We start from the raw sequence: 22,285 nt of genomic DNA, 5'->3' as shown, positions 1-22,285 counted from the left end.
TCTTGGCTCATGTAGGGGCGCCTAGGTGGCTCAGTCAGTTAAGCGTCGACTTCAGCTCAGGTTATGATCTAGCAGTTCGTGGGGCTCTGTGCTGACAGCTCGGAGCCTGGAGCCTGCTTAGGATTCTGTGTCTCCCTCTCTCTCTGCCCTCCCCCACTCGCGCTCGGTCTGTCTGTCTGTCTGTCTCTCTCTCAAAAGTAAATAAACATTAAAAAAATTTTTTTATTATAATTCTTGGCTTATGTAATGATAAAAAATAAAAACTGGTCTCCCTTTATAGAAAGAAGGACTAGAAGTAACTACATTGATCTGAGCTAGAAATAGCAGTAAGGAAAAAAAGATCAGAAGTTACCTCCCTTCCCCCAATAGCAAAGCAGATTTATTACAGGCATCTATGCTGACTATTCTGCCAAAACCAATCATAAATTGTTTAGCTTTGACATAGGTTCAAAGAGAGGATCACCATCATCTAGCCAAGACCAACTGAAACTGGCCTTGAAATGAGCAAAAACAGCAAGAAGAGTATCTGCTGAAGGCCTAACGAGGGCTGGCAGTCAAGTTAGTACATTAATCAAGGAATGACTAGGAAGTCTCTCTAAAAGAACTCACAAGTCCACAAAATAAATGAGTAGCTTGAGAAGGGACTAAATCAACAAATGTATAGAGAGCATGAGAGCTGGGCGTTTACTCACCCACCAAGCATTTACTCTAGGGTTAACAACACTATGAAGAATGGACATCCATTATTTTTGCTTGTCCAGCCAATTCATCTGTCTGGTACCAGCACCTAAACTTCCCCTTCCCTGTTCCACAGGAAACACCAGACACGCACCTGGCCAATGACAGCCCTGGTAACCCTGGTTCCAGTCACTGGCTCAGAACTAGGAGCATGACTAAAGGCAGGGGCAATCGGGGGCAATAAACATCTGCAGAATACAGTTGCTTGGCATGTAGGAAATAAGCCAGTAGCTGTTAAGAGCTACTCAGGTGCAAAAATTCTGCCTGAGAATGAGGCCAGATAAGAACAGGGTGGAAGTTGGCAAGAAACAGGGCCCTGATGACATGGTTTGAGCCCCTAGATCCAGCCATGCCTGAAGGTAGACCTACTCTAGGACTTTTTGCAACATAAGCCAGCACATTTTCTTTTAAATTGTCTTTAAGCTCAATGGGTTTCATTACTTACAAACAAAATGCCCTAATGTATCACTACTGCCCTCGTCCTTTAAACCCCTTTGTAGGAATAATTTTTCAGCCAGAGAACTCACCCTCAATTATTAAATTTTTTTTAATTTTTTTTTTAACGTTTATTTATTTTTGAGAAAGAGAGAGACAGAGCATGAACGAGGGAGGGTCAGAGAGAGGGAGACACAGAATCCGAATCAGGCTCCAGGCTCCGAGTTGTCAGCACAGAGCCCAACGTGAGGCTTGAACTCACAGATCACAAGATCATGACCTGAGCTGAATCGGACACTTAACTGACTAAGCCACCCAGGCGCCCCTCAATTATTAAATTTTTTAAAAATACCTTTTGAAATGAAACATTCTGAGAAATGGGTATGAAATAAGTTTGTCCCTTATTATTCCCTACATTTTAGGAACCTTTTGGTGACTGGATTATTTCCTCCCACAGAGGAAAATAAGCTTCTCAGGGTAATTGATTATTCACACCAGCTCCTAATAACAGGTTGTTTGGGCCTTTAGAACACCAAAAACCTTTTTGTTCAGCTCTGTCTTTGTGCATCCCAGGAGTTCACAGGATGAAGTAAAATTTGAAGGTTTTTGCTGCTTGAATTCAATTCTTTCTGCCTCCTCCATTGAAAGGGGAGAACTCCACTGAAGAGTGCATGAATTCTACGAACCTCCCTTCTGTCTCCACTTCCCCAGAGAACAGAAGCCAGTCGTATGATTGAACCTCAGTTGCTAAGCGCTAATGTCAGCAGTAACATACTACTGGTTTGTAAGTTGTCCACCATTACAAAATCCCATTCTAATTGGAAAACCCACACTTGCCATGGCAGTTTCCACAAAGAATCTGGCCAGTACTCTCTTATATCTCTTGTGAGTAGACAGCAGGACATCCGGTTGAGTTCACATCTGACTATCTATGCACAATGTGGGTGAGGTGGGACTGTGCTGAACTAGGTTCTGAGTGGAAAATCTGCCAACATAAAATGATAGAAAAGACCCAGGACTGGAAGTCTAGAGGACCTGGACCTGGTCCTGGCACCAGCTTTGCTTCCAACTATGCATGACCCTGGATAAGCCATTTCACTGTTTAAGATGCTGATTTCCTTACTTTTCACATGTGATGGGTAGAAATGGATCAGTGTTTTCACTGCGGATGGTGACTCAGGTAGCAGATGATGAAATCAATTTAGTGGATCAAGACCAACATTAAAAACACTATTCTAGGGCTGAGGCAGGAATCACACAAGATGAGTCTAGAGCATCTTGTAGTTCCAAAAAGTAAGAACATGTTAAAAAAAAAAAAAAAAAACAAAAAACCGACAACGATGGGTTTATGCCGAAGAACACAGGAAGGGTGGCTGGGTAGCTCAGTCGATTGAGCATCTAACTCTTGATTTCGACCCAGGTCATGATCCCAGTGTCCGGAGATTGAGACTTGTGTCGAGTTCCATGCTTAGCCTGGAGCCTGCTCAAGATTCATTCTCTCTCTTTTTCTCTCTCTCTCTCTCACTCTACCCCCTCCTCCACTCTCTCACTTTCTAAAAATTAAAAAAATAATAATGTTTAAAAAAAAAAAACACAAGAGCCAACTGAAAGTGCACCTACTAGTCAAAGCTGGTACAATTATAGTGACAAAATAAATAAAGCACTATTGGATTATAGCCCAAAGTGTAAAATGAATATCCATGAATCCACACGGATATAAATACTGCTTAACTGAATAAATCAATAAATGGAAGACAGACAAACCTCACATGCAGAAAATACCAAACAATGTATGTAGATATTCCACCTTCAAGGAGGTGAACATAACCCCCGACTCCTTCTGTGTGGACTGCACATAGTGGGTTGGGGAAAGAGTGACGGGACAGTGGAGAAACCTGGCAAACACTACCTCAACCAGGTGATCAAGGTCAACACGAACAGCGATAAATCATGTTGACAGTATGTACCCTCAATATGATGCGGGAAGAATGGCACCTCACCTCTGTAATCTTTCTCCCAGAAACCCATTAACACTAATCTAATCATGAGAAAACCAAGAGACAAATCCCAAGTGAGGGACCTTCTATAAAATGCTTGGCCAGCATGCCTCAAAACTGTCAAGAGCATAAAAAACAAGGAATCCTGGAACAGAAATAGGATAGCAGGTAAAAACCAAGGAAATATGGACAAAGTAGAGACTTGGGTTAAGAATAATGTATTAGTGTTAGTTCATTCACTGTGACAAATGGACCTTCAAAATGTCCAACAGAATTGACAGAGGAAATTGAGTGTGAGGCATAAGGGAACTCACAACTTTTCTGGAGATCTGAAACTGTTCTAAAATAAAAAGCTATTTTGGAGTTGGAGGGTGACTAAAACAAACTCTGAGCATTATCAGAGCAGCTAATCTCTAAGCTTTTCAGTGGCTTTAAAGGCTAGTGAAACTAGAAGGAACTCTAAAGCTACAGTGAGAAAATCTAGACGCAGTCTCAGCTCTGCAATTCGCACTCAACTTACCAAGGTGCTCAGTCTGATTTTCCCCAACTATGTAACAGGGTTTAACACCTGTCCAGCCTACCTCACAGGGTTGTTTTGTCGTGAGAAGCAAAGTACATATGTGAGTTACAAATGTGGAAATACCATATAAGATATGGGGGTTATGATAACCTAACCATGATGTTAACCAGAATTCTCTGGTCCCTTCCCAAATCAGAGTAGACTCAGGGTTACTGAAACTCAGTCTTCTGCCTACTGAACCAGTATTTGGGTTTTCAAAGGGGTCTCCAGACCAACAGCAGTAGTATCACCTGAGAACTTGGAAACACAGTATCTCGGGCCCCACCACAGATCCACTGAATCAGAAACTCTGGGGGTGGTGGCCAGTAACCTGTGTTTTGACAGGCCCTGAAGGTCATTTTGGAGCTGCTGAAGCTTGGACCCACCTCCCCAGAGAAAATGACAGATAATCGTGATAACTGTGAGGCCCATTCACATGGGCCACATTCCTCTAGCTGGCTTCCTGCCCAACTAGCAACCATGTGACTCTCCAGAAACCCCCTCACATCTACTAACACTTGGCTAATTCTCATAACTCCTGAGAGAGTGGAGGAGAAACAGTATTATCCACAGGGATGTAGGGAAGTCCGTGATATGCTAAACCTCAGTGTGAGTTAACTAACTAGAGCAAGACACAAGTACATGGTTATTTTTCCCAAGTAATCTGTGAAATTCTTAGCGATAAAGGAAAATCAGGGCACCTCTCGGGACCATACACCAGTTTACAAACACCCAAATTCCAACATTCTGTCTTTCTGGTCCCAGGCAAATTTGTCAAACAAGGTGTCTTAATCTGTGGATCAGAAAAGGTAGATAAACATCCATCCACCCTATCTATATGCACCTATGAAAACAAAACCTTTAAATGCCAGAAAACAAAAGAGACTTCCAGGCCCTTAAGCAAGGCACAAAAAATGCAGAATGAAAAGTAATAAACAAACTAGAATACTACTAGAAAAACAGGAATTACCAGTCAAGAGAGCCGCATGTTAGCAGGTTTGCATGAAGTCCATGCAATCCTTTCCGGAACCACGTTTAGGCCACAGCTATTACCCTTTTCCTTGTTAACTCATTATTGATATTATTCCCAAGGATACACATACAATAAACGTAAGACAATACTGGGCTAGAAAAAGATGGAGTTAAACACCTAATTAGGGTGAATTTCACGCTGCTTGTGCACAGGTATATTTACAAGGTAGGAGAGCTGCTGGCACGAACAGTGTCTCTCAGAAGAACAGACACAGGACTTGCTTGTGTCTGGAGACAGAAATATTATGTCTCAGCACAACTCACAAAGAAAACATATGCTTAAACATATATGTCACCCAATAATCATTCCTTCATTCACCTCCACTTTCCTTATTCCTCACTGACAGTCTTCTGGAAGATAGAGACTGCATCCCATAATTTAGTGACAGATGAAAAGAAACAAGATAAACGACATCCCTATCTCATAGGTAAATTCGCCCCGAGTGAACCATCACAACTCCTGCCTGCAGATACTCGGAATACCTGTATTCACAGGCCATCTACATGATCTAGCTTCTCCTGTTTCCCACCATCCTTCCTCCCCACCAATGAACACACAGTAACACAGCATTTGAATACCAGCCAGACTAGTGAAAGCATATTCCCTAGCTCAGAAACACTCTGTGGCTCTCCGAATGCAGAAAACGGGGTAGCCGTGCACTGCCCTCAAGCTTCCCTGCATCTCTATCCTCCAGCTACATCAGACAGCATCTCCTTCGGCCATTGCTCAATACTCCCTCGGCCTGAAATGTCTTGACCTTTAAAATCTTACCACCTGCTCTATTAACATCCCCCCCCCCAGGAGCTCTCTCCAAGTTTACTCTTTGGAATTACTCTCCTGCCTTCACTGGCAATCATGGAAGTAACACTCCCCTCCCCCGCCATTGAGTGGTTCCAGGAATTAAATCAGGTAACATTTTTTCAAAAAGTACTGAGAATAGTGTCTCACTTTTTGTAGATAATCCATTAAAGAAAGCTACTGTTATTATCATTATATGGTCCTCCTACCTTATGACTAGTTACCCTTCCCCAACCTACCTACCGCTTAGCTGGCTTTCCCCAAGGGACCACATGCATCCATCCCCCATTCTCTCCGGACATCTGCCCAAAAGGTTGTACAGCTTGGGCCTCCCTTGGAAACCTCAACTGCCATAATTTCAACTAAAACCACAGGCTCACAGAGGTGACGGCCAGCTTCACCCTCTCTTCTGAGTTACCTTCTGGATATCTCCACTGATGTCACCCATATACTTCAAGCTTAGTCTGTTCAAAACCAAAAGCATTCTTTTTCCCTAAAATCTATTCACCTTTCTATTTTCCCTTATAGTGTTCATGGCACCTTAAATAAAATAGTCATGTAGGCCTGAAATTCTAGAGTTACTTTTTTTGTTTGCTTTAATATTTACTGCAGAATAATACATTTATGTGGAACCAAATTTGAGAGATACAATTTCAGTCTCACACTTGTCCTTTGCCACCTATTCTCCTTTTCTTGGGGAATCTGATGTTACCAACCTCTTCCGGATCCTTCAAAAGATAGTTTATATTTCTGATACACAGCAGGTATGTGTATCAGAATACCTGCTTACCAACCAGTTCTCTGGAAAAACAAAAACAAAAGCCCTGATTTATTGCCTTTGCTGATTTCCATGGTGTAAAGACTCCCACCATGGCCAATGTCAAAACAACCAATGCAAAGTCATTGACCAAGGAATTAAAAAGAGATGCACACAATTGGTTCTCACAAGCTGGTAAAATCTGACTTCAGCCCACCAGTTTAGGACTGTGTGTACAAAAGCATAAATATGTGCATGTCTATGTATAGATAGATACAAAATATATTCTCAGAGATTGTTCCTAATCAGCAGCTGTAGAGCTGCCTCTTTTTTAACTGCTCCATCATTTATTAACCAGTCCCTACTGATGGACAATTAGATTATTTGCAATTTTTTATTTATTTGAACAATGCTGCAATAAGTAACTTTCCACATAGGTCATTGTGCACATACACATATCTGTAGGATAAAATTCATAGAATTGTTATGGCGGGTTCAAAGGGTGCATGCATTTGCAATTTTGATAGATCCTGCCAACAGCGCTACACAGGGCCATTTTCACTTCCATCCACCCTAAATAGTGAGTCGTCAAATAGGTTACTGCCAACAGTGTTAACACATCTCATTATATTTGTCAAACTGATAGGTTGGAAACAGCATCTTATGAAAGTTTTAATTGGCATTTCTCTTTTTATTTATGAGGTTAAGGTTCTCATATGTTTAAGAGTAATTGTGTGCTCTTTTGTAAACTGTCCATATTCTTTGTCTCTATAGTAACTGTTCTTTCTCTTACTGATTTGTTGTCATTCTCTATATACTTAAAAAAATTTTTTTTTATTTACTTACTTTGAGAGAGAAAGCGTGCATGCGTGCACACCAGGGAAGGGCAAAGAGAGGGAGAGACAGGATCCCAAGCAGGCTCCTCGCCATCAGCACAGAGTCCGACACAACTCTCAAACCCACAAACCTTGAGATCATGACCCGAGCCAAGATCAAGCAGGACACTTAAACTGAGCCACCCAGATGCCCCTGTAGTTCTCTATATCCTGATGAAATTACATCTTTGTGACATGTATTGAAATTATATTTCTAAGTTTATTGATTGCCTTTGACATAGTTTTCTTTTTTTCATTTCAAGATTTTATTTAAATTCAGGTTAGTTAACATATATGGTAATACTGGTTTCAGGTTTAGAAGTTAGTGATTCATCACCTACATATAACACCCAGTGCTAATCACAAGTGCCCTCCTGAACACACATCACCCATTTAGCCCATCCCCTGCCCACCTCTCTCCATCAATTCTCAGTTTGTTCTTTATAGTTAAGAGTCTCTTATGGTTTGCTTCCCTCTTTTTTTCCCCTTCCCCTATGTTCATCTCTTTTGTTTCTTAAATTCCACATACAAGTGAAATCATATGGTATTTGTCTTTCTCTGATTTATTTCACTTGGCATAATACACTCTAGCTCCACCCATGTCATTGCAAATGGCAAGATTTCATTCTTTGTGATGGTGAAGCAATATTCCATTGTATATAAATATCACATCTTCTTTATCCATTCATCAGTCAATGGACATTTGGGCTCTTTCCATAGTTTAGCTATTGTTGAAAATGCTGTTATAAACATCGGGGTGCAGGTACTGCTCTGAATGTGTATTTTTGTATCTTTTGGGTAAATACCTAGTAGTGCAATTGCTAGATGGTATGGTAGCTCTATTTTTAGTTTTTTGAGGAACCTCCATACTCTTCTCTAGAGTGGCTGCACCAGTCCGTATTCTCACCAGCAGCACAAGAGGGTTCCCCTTTCTTCACATCCTCACCAACACCTGTTGTTTCTTGTGTTGTTAATTTTAGCCATTCTGACTGGTGTGAGACGATATCTCATTGTGGTTTTGATTTGTGTTTCCTTGATGAAGAGTGATTTTGAGCATCTTTTCATGTGTCTGTTAGCCATCTGCATGTCTTCTTTAGAAAAGTGTCTATTCATGCCTTCTATCCATTCTTAACCAGCTTGTTTGTTTTTTGGGTGTTGAGTTTGAGAAGTTCTTTATAGGTCTTGGATAGTAACCCTTTATCAGATATGTCATTTGCAAATTCCGTTGGCTGCCTTTTAGTTTTGTTGATTGTTTCCTTCTATGTGCAGAAGCTTTTTATCTTGATGAAGTCCCAATAATTAATTTTTGCTTTTGTTTTCTTTACTGCCAGAGACCAGTAAGAAGTTGCCGCAGCCGAGGTCAAAGAGGTTGCTGCCTGTGTTTGCCTCTAGGATTTTGATTCTTTCTTGTTTCACATTTAGGTCTTTCATCCACTTTGAATTTATTTTTGTGTATGATGTAAGAAAGTGGTCCAGTTTCTTTCTTCTGCATGTAGCTGTCCAGTTTTCCCAGCATCGTTTGTTGAAGTGATGGTCTTTTTTCCATTGGATATTCTTTCCTGCTTTGTCAAAGATTAATTGACCATATAGTTGTGGATCCATTTTTGGATCTTCTATTCTGTTCCATTGATCTAAGTGTCTGTTTTCGTGCCAGTACCATCTATCTTGATTACTACAACTTTGCAATACAGCTTGAAGTCAAAAATTGTGATGCCTCCAGCTTTGCTTTACTTTTTCAAGATTGCTTTGCCTATTCAGAGTCTTTTGTGGTTTCATACAAATTTTAGGATTGTTTGTTCTAGCTCTGTGAAAAATGCTGGTGGTATTTTGATAGGGATTGCATTAAATGTGTAGATTGCTTAGGGTAGTATAGACCTTTTAACAGTATTTGTTCTTCCAATCCATGAGCATGGAATGTTTTTCCTTTCCTTTGGGTCTTCTTTGGTTTCTTTCATAAGTGTTCTATAGTTTTCAGAGTATATATCTTTTACCTCTTTGGTTGGGTTTATTCCTAGGTATCTTACGGTTTTGGTGCAATTGTAAATGTGACTGATTTCTTGATTTCTCTTTCTGCTGCTTCATTATTGGTGTGTAGAAATGTAATAGATTTCTTGGGGTGCCTGGGTGGTTCAGTCAGTTAAGCGACCAACTCTTGATTTCAGCTCCAGTGATCATCTCAGGGTCATCAGATTGAGCCCCCGACTGGCTCCACGCTGCACATGGAGCCTACTTAAGATTTTCTCTCTCTCTCTCTCTCTCTCTCTCTCTCTCTCTCTGCATCTCTGTGTGTGTCTCTCTCTCCAAATAAATTAATTAATTAAACAGAAATGCAATCGATATCGGTACATTGATTTTATAACCTCCAACTTGGCTGAATTCGTGTATCAATTCTAGTAATTTTTTTGGTGGAGTCTTTCAGGTTTTCTACATAGCGTATCATGTATGCCTTTGGACGTAGTTGTTTGTTCTGTTTTTTTGTTTTTTTTTTTTAAGTTTACTTTATTTATTTTGAGGGGTGGGGAGGGGCAAAGAGAGAGGGAGAGAGAATCCCAAGCAGGTTCTATGCTGTCCAGTGTGGAGCTGGACACAGGGCTCAATCTCATGAACCATGAGATCATGACTTGAGCCAAAATCAAAAGTCAGACACTAAACCAACTGAGCCAACCAGGCACCTCTTGACATAGTTTAAAAAAAAAAAAAAAAAAAAAAAATCTGGCCCTGCAAACATTATACGTAGTCAAATGATTCAATCTTTTGTCTTATAAGGTCTAGATTTTGTGTCATATCTTGAAAGAATTTTTTAACGCCATTATCATTAAAATGACATTTTGGTTTTTTTCCAAGTTATTTCAATGTTAAGGTTTGCATCCATGTGGAATTTATTTTAGTGGAAGTTACGATGTAAGGCTCTAACATTTTTACCTGATTGTACCAACTCTGCTTATGATCTCCCATTGGATCCTATTTGCCTTCTCCCTCAACCCCATCCCTCAGATCCCTGGAGTTCCAAGGGGCCGTCATCCTAACCTTCCAGCGTTTCTGAGTGATCATTCGTTTCTTCTCCATTGTTACCACCCCAGTTCGGGCTCACCGTGCCAGCACTCCTAGCCTCTGACATTCTCCACCAGCTATAGAATACTTCCTCAAAGATAGCTCCCACCATGTCACCTCCTTGTTCACTGTCTACAGAATGAGACCAGGATCCACTCCAGTTGGGCCCCAACCTACCTCTCCATTCTCATATCCTGTCACTTTTCCCATAAAAAACAGTCCACTTTTCCTTAAAACAGTCCTTATCATCATACTAGAAGGTTCCTCACTCCTTAAAAATGCTACACCCTGACTCATCCAGCATTCTCGGCAGGATGTGCTTTCTACACAGTCCTCTGTTCCCTTCCTTTGTCCCAATACTATGTGTCCTTTGAAGCCTGGCTCAAATGCCCACTTCTCTGCAAAAGCACCTCACATTGCTCTTTCTGCGCTTCTCTAGCATGGCAATACCTTGTTCACAGCAAGGACCACCCCTCCTTGTCTCTCACAACGTTCCTTAAGAGCAGTGGCTGTGACCAATTAATTTTTTCATGCTCCCTGCTTCTACGTAGCACCTCATGCACAAGAAATTGTTTTTAATGAAATGAAAATGCCTTTAGTGCATATCAGAATCACCCGAGGGGCTTGTAAAAACACAGATTGCTGGGCCCACCTGCAGAACTTCTGATTCAGTAGGTGTTGGGGGAGACCCAAGAATCCACATTTCTAACAAGCTTCTGGGTGATGCTGATACAGCAACTGCTAGAACCCACTTTGAAAACCACTGCCTCAAACCACATCACAAACCTCAAATTGAAAGCCTTTAGAAACTAGGACACAGTATGTCCAAAAATCCCATGGAGAAGGAAATCTTCTCAGGCTGGGTGTCATTTAGATATGGGTAGATTTTTTCTTGTCCATCCAGTTCATCCTAAAAAGGTAGTGAATGGCCCATGACCACCAAGGTAGAGACACTGCGATGATTAGATCCATTCTCTGGCTCCCAGTCCAGTGCTCTCCCCGCATTGAGGGGCCCTCTGGTCAAGGGCCTGGCATTAGAAGCAGAATGACCAGACTGTTCCCTTAGTGACTGTGAGTAAACTACTTAAGCCACTCTAGGCCTGTGACAGTCAGGGGTTGAGTGGAAGCAAAAGAAACCAGCCTGGCAAATGAAACCAAACACAGTATCTTGGAAAACTACCAGTGTCATGAGCACGCTATGCAGGCGCACATACAACTTGTGTCTTTCCACGATGTCGGTTTTATTCAATCCTAAAGCAAAGTTAATCATAATTATAAAGCAGGTTCAGGATTCCAAACTCAATGACATTTCACCATGTGATTAAACCTGCCTTCTTACGCAGCACACAGAGCAGAACCTAAGACAAACCACACAAGAGACAACAGAAGGGTGTAGGAAGTTAACGAACCAAATGTGAAGTCAATCTGCGAGCATGTAGTTGAGATAAGGCCTTGGGCAGGCCCAGGTCAGCTCTGGGCACTAACTGCTTATTATGTTCAAGCAGGAAGGATCTCGGTTCTTTTCAGCAGCAGTTGTCTTTTTTTAAGGGGTTAGGACTCAAGGATCTGACAGTTTGCTGCAAAAATCCTCCCCTTTTTAAAGGGATTCAATCGGTCATAGGTCCCTGCAGACCTCCTCTGTTTCTGTTTGTTATCAGTTCTGGGGTGTCAGCTGATGCTGGTCCCGGAGATACCTCATAGCTGCAGTACCTTTAACTCTTTGCGTCATTGCTTGACTGAGGCCCCTGCTTGACATGTGAGACTCCATTTTGCTCTCTACAACCAGTTTAAGGAATTTAAGAGGAGGCTGGAGAGGCCAGCACTGGCATAGCTTCCTGGGAATGGAAGCCAGGCCACAACAATGTGGTACAGACAGGAATGGACTTGTCAGGACACACCCTCAGCAGCAGAATCTCCATGGCCCTTGGCACTCACCCGGAGTCCAGCAAGAGGCATGTGACTGGCCTGGCTCACAGGGCCACCCATGGCCAAGGAGAATGGAGCCCTGGTTCTGGACTCAGCAAACTATAGGCAAAGAAGTGATTCCTCAAATGGAAATCAGGAAGGGCAAGTGGATGTTGGACTACTAAAGAGCAAGTAATCGCTCCTGAGCCTCTGTTCAGTCATTGGTAAACTAAGATGATGACAGCCACCTTACAAGTTATTGAAAATCTAACAAGATAGTATAAGCAAATCACTTGGGCTGGCACGTGGTTAAGTGCTTCACAGTTACTAGGTGCCATTGCTATTTTCATTATTCTTTGTAATTATATGCCTTTAAAGGCAGCATGGCTCCAAATTCCCCAATGACTCCAAAGGACACCTCAGTTAATTCTATAGACAGCAGAAATCTGCTTGAAGCAGTCCTGAACCTGTGAGGAAAAAACCCACGTGGGTCTTCCCCATATTCTTTGAGGCTTTCAAATACCCCACACTCACTGCATCCCAGATGCTAGACAACGGAGCAACTCTAGAATTTGAGCCAGCAAATGATTTTAAGCTACTTTCATGGCTATGCTAGAGAACAGATTGTTATATCTCATTCAGTTTCAGTTACAAAGGTGGTAAAAACTCAACTTTGGATTCAATTCCCAGCAGCAAATAAACAAACCTTGTGTAGCAACAAAGAAAGCAATTCAAAAGCTCAGGACAGGCATTAAACCCCTCCTTCTAGTCAGTTCCACCTGGCCTCCGGCAAGCAGTACAAAGACACAAAAAGGGTAAAATTTTGCTTGGACCATCATCCTCGGGGGATCCCGAACCCCATTCTCTCCCCTCCTCCTTCTTCAGACAATCAGCAGCCTACAGACCTACAGAATCATGACCTACAGAAAAACAGAACTTTCCTCCCCAGGGCCCCAATTAAAATCCAGACTCATTCCCTTTGAGCCACCTATCCCCACTGTAACAAACAAATTCTCTGTGATTGTTTAATATCTCTGTCCCCTTTGAAACTGTAAGCTCCTCGAGGGGAGGTTCCACGTTTGGACAATTCATCACCATATCCTATGTACACAATGTGGTACCCGACACAGCGTGTGTCCTCAATAAATAGTTCTTACGTGTCTGAGCAGAAATCATATTCCATGTTTTCATTCCAGGGAGGCATTTACTTCAAGTTTAATAATGTCTGTGAGACTAAAAACATAATATTATTTAGTGAGATTTAAAAAATAACTCTTGCTTCGAAACATGTAAGATCACTGCCCATTCACAAATGATTTGGGGAAAGAAATTTGTTTTATTAGACTTACACTGTAACTTTACATTTCCTGTATTATAACATTTGATACCAAGAAAGAAAATAAGTGTAGAAATCTTTAATGGCACTATATTTTAATACATATGTGGAGAAATGTTATATTGAGAAAAGTGACCCACACATTTTTGAAAAGTCAGGTTTTAATATGTTAACTGTAGAGAGTAAACAAAATAATAAACTTGATTTTATACTGACAGTCACAGATCCCTTGATGATCTCTTGGGCTGTTCATGGTGATTTAATTCTGTTCTGCTTACAGTAAAGCTATTTTTCAATTCAGGTCCACTCTCCAGGAGTAAACACAGACATTCAGAGAGCAACATGATAATCGTCTAAAAAATTTTATATGAAGGCAATGTGTTTCTCAGCTGTAAATCCATGTATTGCTATTTAAGAATCATATTCCACTCGTATTTCAGGGGTCTTGGGGAGCCTAGAAACAATCACATTCTGACTCACAAACAAATTTAGGCAGAGTGACTATAAATCAAGTCCAGAAAAATTCAACTTCAGGCTATAACACTATGACTAAGAACAATGAAGTTACCATTGCATTTTCTGTATTTCTCCAAGATGAAGGAAATATTTAATCAACTTTAAAACAAAAGAATCAGATAAATAACTAAAGGAACAACTCCCTTACGTTGCTATTCCATCTATTATAAAAGAATTTTTAAATTTTCACATACAAGCAGCCCAGGAAGGGCTGTACAAGGCTATAGTCTGCCTGTTGTAAGCTTCTACAAAGAATGATCTTTGAATAAATCCATATTTATCAATATTTTCATATAAGAGGAATCATTTCTGAAAAATATTTTACTTCAGACTTTTTAAAAAAAAATTTTTTTTAATGTTTATTTAGTTTTGAGAGACAGAGAAACAGAACCTGAGTGGGGGAGGAGCAGAGAGAGAGGGAGACACAGAATCTGAAGCAGGCTCCGGGCTCTGGGCTGTCAGCACAGAACCTGACGCAGGGCTCGAACCCACGAACCGTGAGATCATGACCTGAGCTAAAGTCAGATGCTTAACCAACTGAGCCACCCAGGCGCCCCTACTACAGACTTTAAAAAAAATTCAAATGTCTTTGATTTTAACTTACGAAAAATCTCCAACATATGCAAAAGTATAGACCAACACTGTCTCAAAAGAAATGTAATATGACCCATATATGAATTCTAATTTTTAAGAAACCAGTTTAAAAAAGTAAAAGAAAATAAGTAAAATTTGTTTTAATTATATATTATCATAATATATCCAAAATATTATCATTTGAACATATAAACAAAAAATATTGAGATAATCTTATTCTTTTTTGCACTCTTTGTATATTACCCATACTGTATATCTCAATAAGGATTAGCCACATTTCAAGCGCTCAACAGCCATTTGTGGCTCATGGCTGCCCTAGTAAACAGCTAATATAGACAATAGTACTAAAAATCTCATGAATTCCCCAAACAGCTAACAGACACATGAAAAAATTCTTGACATCACTCATCATCAGGGAAATACAAATTAAAACCACAATGAGATACCACCTCACACCAGTCAGAATGGCTAACATTACTGACTCAGGCAACAAGAGATGTTGGCGAGGATGTGGAGAAAGAGGATCTCTTTTGCATTGTTGGTGGGAATGCAAGCTGGTGCAGCCACTCTGGAAAACAGTATGAAGGTTCCTCAAAAAAATTAAAAATACAACTATCCTACGACCCAGCAATTGCACTACTAGGTATTTATCCAAGGGATACAGGTGTGCTGTTTCAAAGGGGCACATGCAACCCCATGTTTGTAGCAGCACTATTGACAATAGCCAAAGTATGGAAAGAGTCCAAACGTCCATCGATGGATGAATGGATAAAGAAGATGTGGTATACATATACAATGGAGTATTACTTGGCAATCAAAAAAAGAATGAAATCTTGCCATTTGCAACTACATGGATGGAACTAGAGGGTATTATGCCAAGAAAAATTAGTCAGAGAAAGACAATCATATGACTTCACTCATACCCTCATATGAGATACAAAATAGATGAACATAAGGGAAGGGAAGCAAAAATAATATAAAAACAAGGAGGGGGACAAAAAATAAGAGACTCTTAAATATAGAGAACAAACAGAGGGTTACTGGAGGAGTTTGGGAAGGGGGGTGGGCTAAACGGGTAAGGGGCATTAGGAAGACACTTGTTGGGATGAGCACCGGGTGTTATACATAGAGGATAAATCACTGGAATCTACTCCTGAAATCACTGTTGCACTATATGATAACTAACTAGGATGTAAATTAATAAATTAATTAATTAATATTTTTTTTAAATCCCATGAATTCATCACCCAACTTCCATAATCATTAACTCATAGACAGCCTTGTTTCCTCTAAACTCTCTCCCCAACCTCAGATTATTTTGAAGCAAATGCTAAAAATCATAGCATTTCATCCATGTTCAAATTTCCTTCATCTTTTTTTTAACAGTTGTACATTTGTTCAAATTGGAATCTAAACAATCAACTATGAGGATCTCTTTTTAATGACATTTTTGATGACACCAGCATAACAGGAGTTGTACTTTTAGTAAAATGCTTCCTTCATTCAGATGTTTATTCCACATCTATCTTGCGTCAAACACTGGTCTAGTCCCAAGACACAACCACGAACAAGACTCAAAGGAACTTGTGGCTTAGTTCCTGCCTGCACAAAAGGACCACTCAAGGCAGCTTTAATAAACAATAACAGTTCCATCAATGGGCAAATGGATAAATAAAACATGGTATTACATACAATGGGGGCGTTATTAGGCAATAAAACCGAATCAAGTACTGATTCATGCTGTAACAGAGATGAACTTTGAATACAATATGTTTGCTGATAGAAGCTGCACACAAGACCACAGAGTGTGATTCCAATTACATGAAATGTCCTGGATAGGCAAATCCATACAGACATAAAGTAGGTTAGTGGTTTCAGGGTGAAAGAAGAGACTGCAGATAGGGGCGGATTTCTTTGGGGGGTGACGAAATGTTTTAAAATTAATTATGGTGATAGTTACACACCTGTGAATATACTAAAAAATCATTGATTTGTATACTTTAAGTGGGTGAATTGTATAAAATATGAATATCTCCATAAAGCTGTTATTTAAACAGCTATTCCAGTATAGCTGGAATACTACCCAGCTATAATACAGAATGAGAATAGTCCTTTAAAACAAAATAATTCCAGTGACCAACCCTCCTTACCCCCAGCCACCTGATCCAGAAGCTTAGGGAGTGGGGCCTGGGTAGGGAAAATTTTTTTAAAGATCCCTAAGGGATTCTAATGTAAGTCAAACAAGAGTCAGCGGTTTCAAGGAAGATTCAGTCAAGTGATCAACAGTTACAAAACGGTATGATAATGGCTCTCCATAAAATGGGTAGGCAGAGTGGCAAGAGTGTTCTCCAACTTTAACTTGGAGGTGGGAGAGGAAGACTTCTTGCAAGTGACATCCATGCTGAAATGTGATGGACGAGTGGGAATTAACCAGGTGAATATGGGTGAGAAAGAAGAGATTACAAAGACGGAAGTTTGTGCAAAATGGGGAGGCCAGAGCACATTATGCATAGCCCTGGGGATACAGGCAGGGTGCTGCATTTAGTTCAATGTGACTGGAAACCACAGAGCAAAGTGATGAATGATGAACTGTGAGCCAGAGGTGATTCACAAAGGTTCTGGTAAATCAGGTTACAAATGTGAAATGCTCATTTGTCAATAAAAAATTGACCAAAATATAGATCAAATTCCATAACAGTTTTAATTCATTTTTAATAACACCACCATATATATGAAAAAATAGTGCATATAAAAGGCATTTATTCTACAATGTTTATTTGTGAATGGGTCTGAGATCTCCTTACAATATCTCCAAGGTGAAAACAATCAGAATAGGTACTTCCCCAGGGATTTAAATAACTAGGATTTCTTTTACTTCATCGTAAGTTGATGAAGGCATTACAATATTGTGGATCAAAAAGCAGGAAACAAAATGCCACATTCCAATTACATTTTTCACAGAATATTCTAACAGAATATAACCAAATACAATCCTTTCATATTCTCTTTTTAACTGAGCACCTGCTGTGGACAGGATACCACACTTAGTGATCTGAGGAACAGAAATATGAGGAAAGTGTACTAGCTGTGCTTTTAAGGCATTTACAATCTAGTAAGGGAAGCAATACATTTGAATAAATAACTAGGCCAGGAGGCAGAGGGGTGGGGGGATTGCTTGGGTGGGCAGAGGTAGGAAAGGAACAAAGTACTAAAGGAAAGAAGCCAACATATTCGGTGGTCAGAAACTAAACTGAGGGCTCATTTTTTTTTTTCAAATGCTGTGAGAGATTAAGTTCAAAGACATTATTGTGGCAGAAGTGGCTTATGAGTTCAGCCTTTAAAGAGTTGGTTTTTCACAGCTAGAGACAATGAAAGAGCTTTCTAGGCAACGAGAGTGTATGGGCCAAGGCAAAATGCTCAGTTGCTGAATAAAGTGCTCAGATGCTGCCGGTGCACAGAGTTGGAGAATGAAGGGGGAAGGCGGGCCCTGAGCCCAGGCTGCAGAATCCTGACTATAGGCTGGGGACTCTACACTTAAATGGGAAGAGAAAGGACTTGGCGTTTCAGGCTCAGATCCACCTGTATTAGCTGTGAAGCAGCCTCATCTGGAGCACAACTTTTCCAACCCCGACCTGGAATTATAATAACAGTGCCTGCTCTGGTGTTGCTCTGAGGATTAAAGGTAGTAACTCATATACGGCACGCATGACAATAGGGCACAAGACGTTTGGCAACTACTGCTGCTGTTATTAATGTCATTACTATTAACTATAGAAGCCACTCAGGAAGTTTTAGCAACATAAGGACAGCACTTAAAGCACTGACCTGAATGTGATATGAAGGAGACACTGTCGGAGGAAAATCTGCCTGTAAGTAATGGTAGGACAGTGCAACAGTCCCTAAGACCCCGAACTGAGATGGTGCAGGGGCAATGGGAATGGATCCGTGTGAAAGATGCTGAGGAAGAGAGGGACGAGAGTTGGGGTGAGCTTAAACGTGGCCTGAACAGTAGTGACTGGAAAGTCAAGAGGGAATTTTCCAGAAGAAAGGGGTTAAAAAGCGGATGAGTAAGATGTAGACAGAAAAGAAATGCACAGAGAACTAGACAGCTCTCAATTATTCCTGGAAGGCTCTATCTTCCTGTGCACGCCCCCCCCCATCACTTCTGTGGACATTCTGGGTTAGAGGGTTCCCCAACCCTTGCTGGAGTACTCCTAAAATGGAATTAACCATTAAGAAAATATAGTACTGCCAAGAGGCACATTATAAAACTGGATTATCCAGACTCTCATGCAGGGAAAAATGTTATATTACCCCCTAAAATGGGAATGGAAGAAGAAAAACAAATGATCGCAAATTCCTTTCCACCCTATTTTGCCATTAGCCCTTTAGGCATGGTAACCTTAAAACTCTTATCTAACTTCTCCTTGCCCTCAGTTTTATTACAAGAGTACAGAGCTGAAATGTAGTTATTTTACTAAAAGGTTGCTGCAGAAGCTTTTAGAATTAGTAGTGATTTCTGACTCTCCTCTGTTCTACATATGGGAACAGAGGAACTAGCTGTCTTTCCAGCACTTTCCTTAAGAAGCATAAAGCATTACTGCGTTCACAGTTCATTTACCACAGTGAATAAAACCCATCAGATTTCTCTTCAGATTTAAGTGAAAGGTTCAATTTAGATTTAGGTGGAAGAAGAATCTCCTTCCCTTTTATATTATTAAAAGTCCCCCATTACCAAGCCCACAAAACCATAAACTCAACCACAAAAATCAATGGCAGTAAGAGTCTCAACAATTCAGAAAATAGTACAACTAGACACTTGATACCGTCAGTGATAACTTTATAGCCCAACCTCACATGGTTTTAATATATTGTATCATTGGACCCTATCATAAATTAACAACTAATTAAACAGTGGGAACAGGAGAGATTTCTATGTAGTTGAACGATCTAAATAAAGATTTAGAGTCAGAAAAACCATTGACAAAACCGAGCTCAGCAATTTACTATTGACCCTGGGCACGTTCCTGAACCTAGGCTGCGGTTTTTTGATCTGAAAAAACGGAGACAACCTCACAACATTGCCTATAAGATGGTAAAAATTAAATGAGATCATACAACCTACTGCAGCCTGGTAGTATCTGCCCTACAACATAACTATTAGCTATTATTGAAACTGTTATCTCAATGATAAAGCAACAAATATTCTTTTGGCTAAGCAATACAGTTTTGTCACAAATAAAGTTAAACAGAGGCACCTGGGTGGCTCAGTCCGTTGAGCGTCTGACTCCGGATCAGGTCATGATCTCACGGTTTGTGGGTTCAACCGCGGCGTCGGGTTCTGTGCTGACAGCTCAGACCCTGGAGCCTGCTTCGGATTCTGTGTCTCCCTCTCTCTCTGTCCCTCCCCCACTCTCACTTTGTCTCACTCTGTCTCTCAAAAATGAATAAATGTAAAAAAAAATTTAATAAAAAAATTAAAAAAAAACAAATAAAGCTAATCATCTATTGGTTTTAATGGTGAAAAATACATTTTAATTTCTTGGAAGTGGTCCAGCACAACAGAAAACGGAATGGAATTCTAGTTCTGCCAGGATAATCCTGGGGAAATTAGTTAACCTGCTAGAGCCTAACGTCCCATCTGCTTAGAAATACCTAATAATAACATTACAGTAATGTTTAATGAGGTAATCAATATAAGTTTCCAGCACATATCCAGTTCTTAGTAGGTACTCAAACAATAGTAGTTACTGGTATTTGTTAATTTTCTGAATAGAAAAAAAAAAAGGATAAAAAAGCATGAAAATCAAAACCAGCTATGTAATCACCATTCTTCATATTTTACAGAGAAGTTTTTATTCGTTTATTTCATAAATTTTTCTTGCAGGCACTGTTGTTGACTTTGAGGATGCAGCGATGAACATGACAGTCTTGCTTTCCTGGAACTTCCATTCTAGTAGGGGAAGCCAGACAGTAAACAGCCCAAGGCGATCGTTTCAGAGCTATGAGAAACACCAAACTGGGAAGGGGGGTGGGTGCTAGCAAGCTGGGGGGGGGGGGGGGGGGGGAGGGGGGGGGAGCGAGGGGGAATCGTCATTTAGCTAGGTGCATTTCTGCCCAGACCTGCGTGAGTGGTCTCCTTTGGCCAGAAGGGGGAACTTCATCTTGTATGATGCTTAGGGGTAGAGTGTCGATATCAGAAGTCAGACCTACATTTTTTCCTGTCTTTGTGAGGATCTCTTTTGCAGCTGCAGCTTAAAATATTTCTAAACGACTCAACCCAGTTCTCAAAATCTGAGGCTCAGTGCAACATCGGCGGGGGAGGGGGAGGCGGGGGAGGCTTCGGATGCACTTCAGCACAGACCCCTTCAGATGCACAAACTTTACAGACCCCTCGGCTAAGGGGTTCCGACTGAGCCTGGTAGTTTGTGAAACGGGGGAGAAAGAGTACAAGTGTGCAGAAGGTGGCTGGCAAGTTCATTAACCCGGTTAAGAAGTATCTGAACAATCTACCATTATGCCCTCCGATGACTCTAGAGGCTGCAAACGCTTCCCAGGACGTTGGAAGGCCCGAAGGGGCGGATGCCCTCAGCCGGGAAAACCGGGAGTGGGGCGGGCCGAGCCAGAGGACCCAGGCGAGCCGGGCGCTGCAAGGCCAGCGTCGCCCGCGTCCCCCCAGCACGCCCCATCCCGCGGATGTGGTAAGGCCGCGCGCTTGGCCCACTTAAACAGGTTTCCTGTGCCTCTCGCCCCAGCGCCGCGCCTCTCGGCTGCCCAGGACAGCCTCTCTGTGCCGAACCCTCCGGCGCCCGGACCCAGGCCCCGGCGCTCCGAGCCTTCTCGCCGTCGATCCTGGCCAAACCGTCCCTCCCAGGACGGAGCTCTAGGGTGGGCAGCACCCCGGCCCTACCTCCCCGGAGGCTGGCGCCGGCCCCGACAGCAATCTCTCCTGCTCGGGGCTGCCCCACCAGCCAGGAGCGACAGGAGGCAGACTCTGGTCCTACCGAGACTGTTGGCGCCCCTCAAACCGGGGTCCTTGCGAGCCAGCACCGCCTCTGGCCCTCACCACCCCAGAACCCTTCTGGCGAGCGTCCCGGCGCTTACCTGCACGCTCCGCCGTCGGGGACTCCGCCTAGTTCTCCAGTGCCCGTCTCCCGGCTTCGCCCGCAGACCCGGGAGGAGGCAAAGCCGGCTTCTCCGGTCCCCCTGCAACGCGCAGCTGACAGTTCCCGTGCCAGCAGCAATAGACGGCGGCGGGGACGGCCACTAGCGGGTGGACAGCGGGGCCGGAGTTCGCGCCGCTTACTGGCCGCGGTGCGCTGGGGTCCCCGGCGATGCCAGGATTGCCGGCGCTGCGGAGGCGCAGCCGGTTCCCAGTACTTTGCCCAGAACTTCTCCGCGCCGCCAGTAGATTAGCGGGAGGAGCACAGCCAGGGGCGGGACGAGGAGGAGGAGCCTGTGGGGGAGGAGCCACACAGAGGAGGGCCGCGGGAGGCGTGGCAAAGTGACCACACTCCCACCAATCGGGAGTCGACCCGAGGAAGGAGGTGGGGCGATGGTCTCGTAAAAAGCGAGCGGTTTCCGTGACGCAGTCGGGGCAGTTGGAACCCCTGGTTTTCCGCAGGTGGGAAGGGCGGAAGGAGGGGAGAGCTGCCGCAGCGTCGAAGAGGGGCTACTGGCAGCTCAGCGCG

At 42.2% G+C, this 22,285-nt stretch overlaps 1 protein-coding gene across 6 annotated transcripts in view; it reads right to left on the bottom strand.

Annotated features, from left to right (window-relative positions):
- OSBPL3 (oxysterol binding protein like 3) overlaps positions 1-21,839 on the bottom strand; it is a 171,872-nt gene extending 150,033 nt beyond the window's left edge. For 4 of the 6 annotated variants that reach the window (XM_015081003.3, XM_015081007.3, XM_015081006.3 and 1 more), the window contains exon 1: positions 21,699-21,839. The gene's annotated coding sequence lies outside the window, so the exon portion shown is untranslated. The remainder of the gene's footprint in view (positions 1-21,698) is intronic. The other 2 variants (XM_015081004.3, XM_027075138.2) reach the window with 2 other exon arrangements.
- Between the last annotated feature and the right edge of the window lie 446 nt (positions 21,840-22,285).

Source organism: Acinonyx jubatus, chromosome A2, assembly GCF_027475565.1.
Source record: "Acinonyx jubatus isolate Ajub_Pintada_27869175 chromosome A2, VMU_Ajub_asm_v1.0, whole genome shotgun sequence".
Classification (NCBI taxonomy): Eukaryota; Metazoa; Chordata; class Mammalia; order Carnivora; family Felidae; genus Acinonyx; species Acinonyx jubatus.
This window is presented reverse-complemented; position numbering and strand designations above follow the sequence as displayed.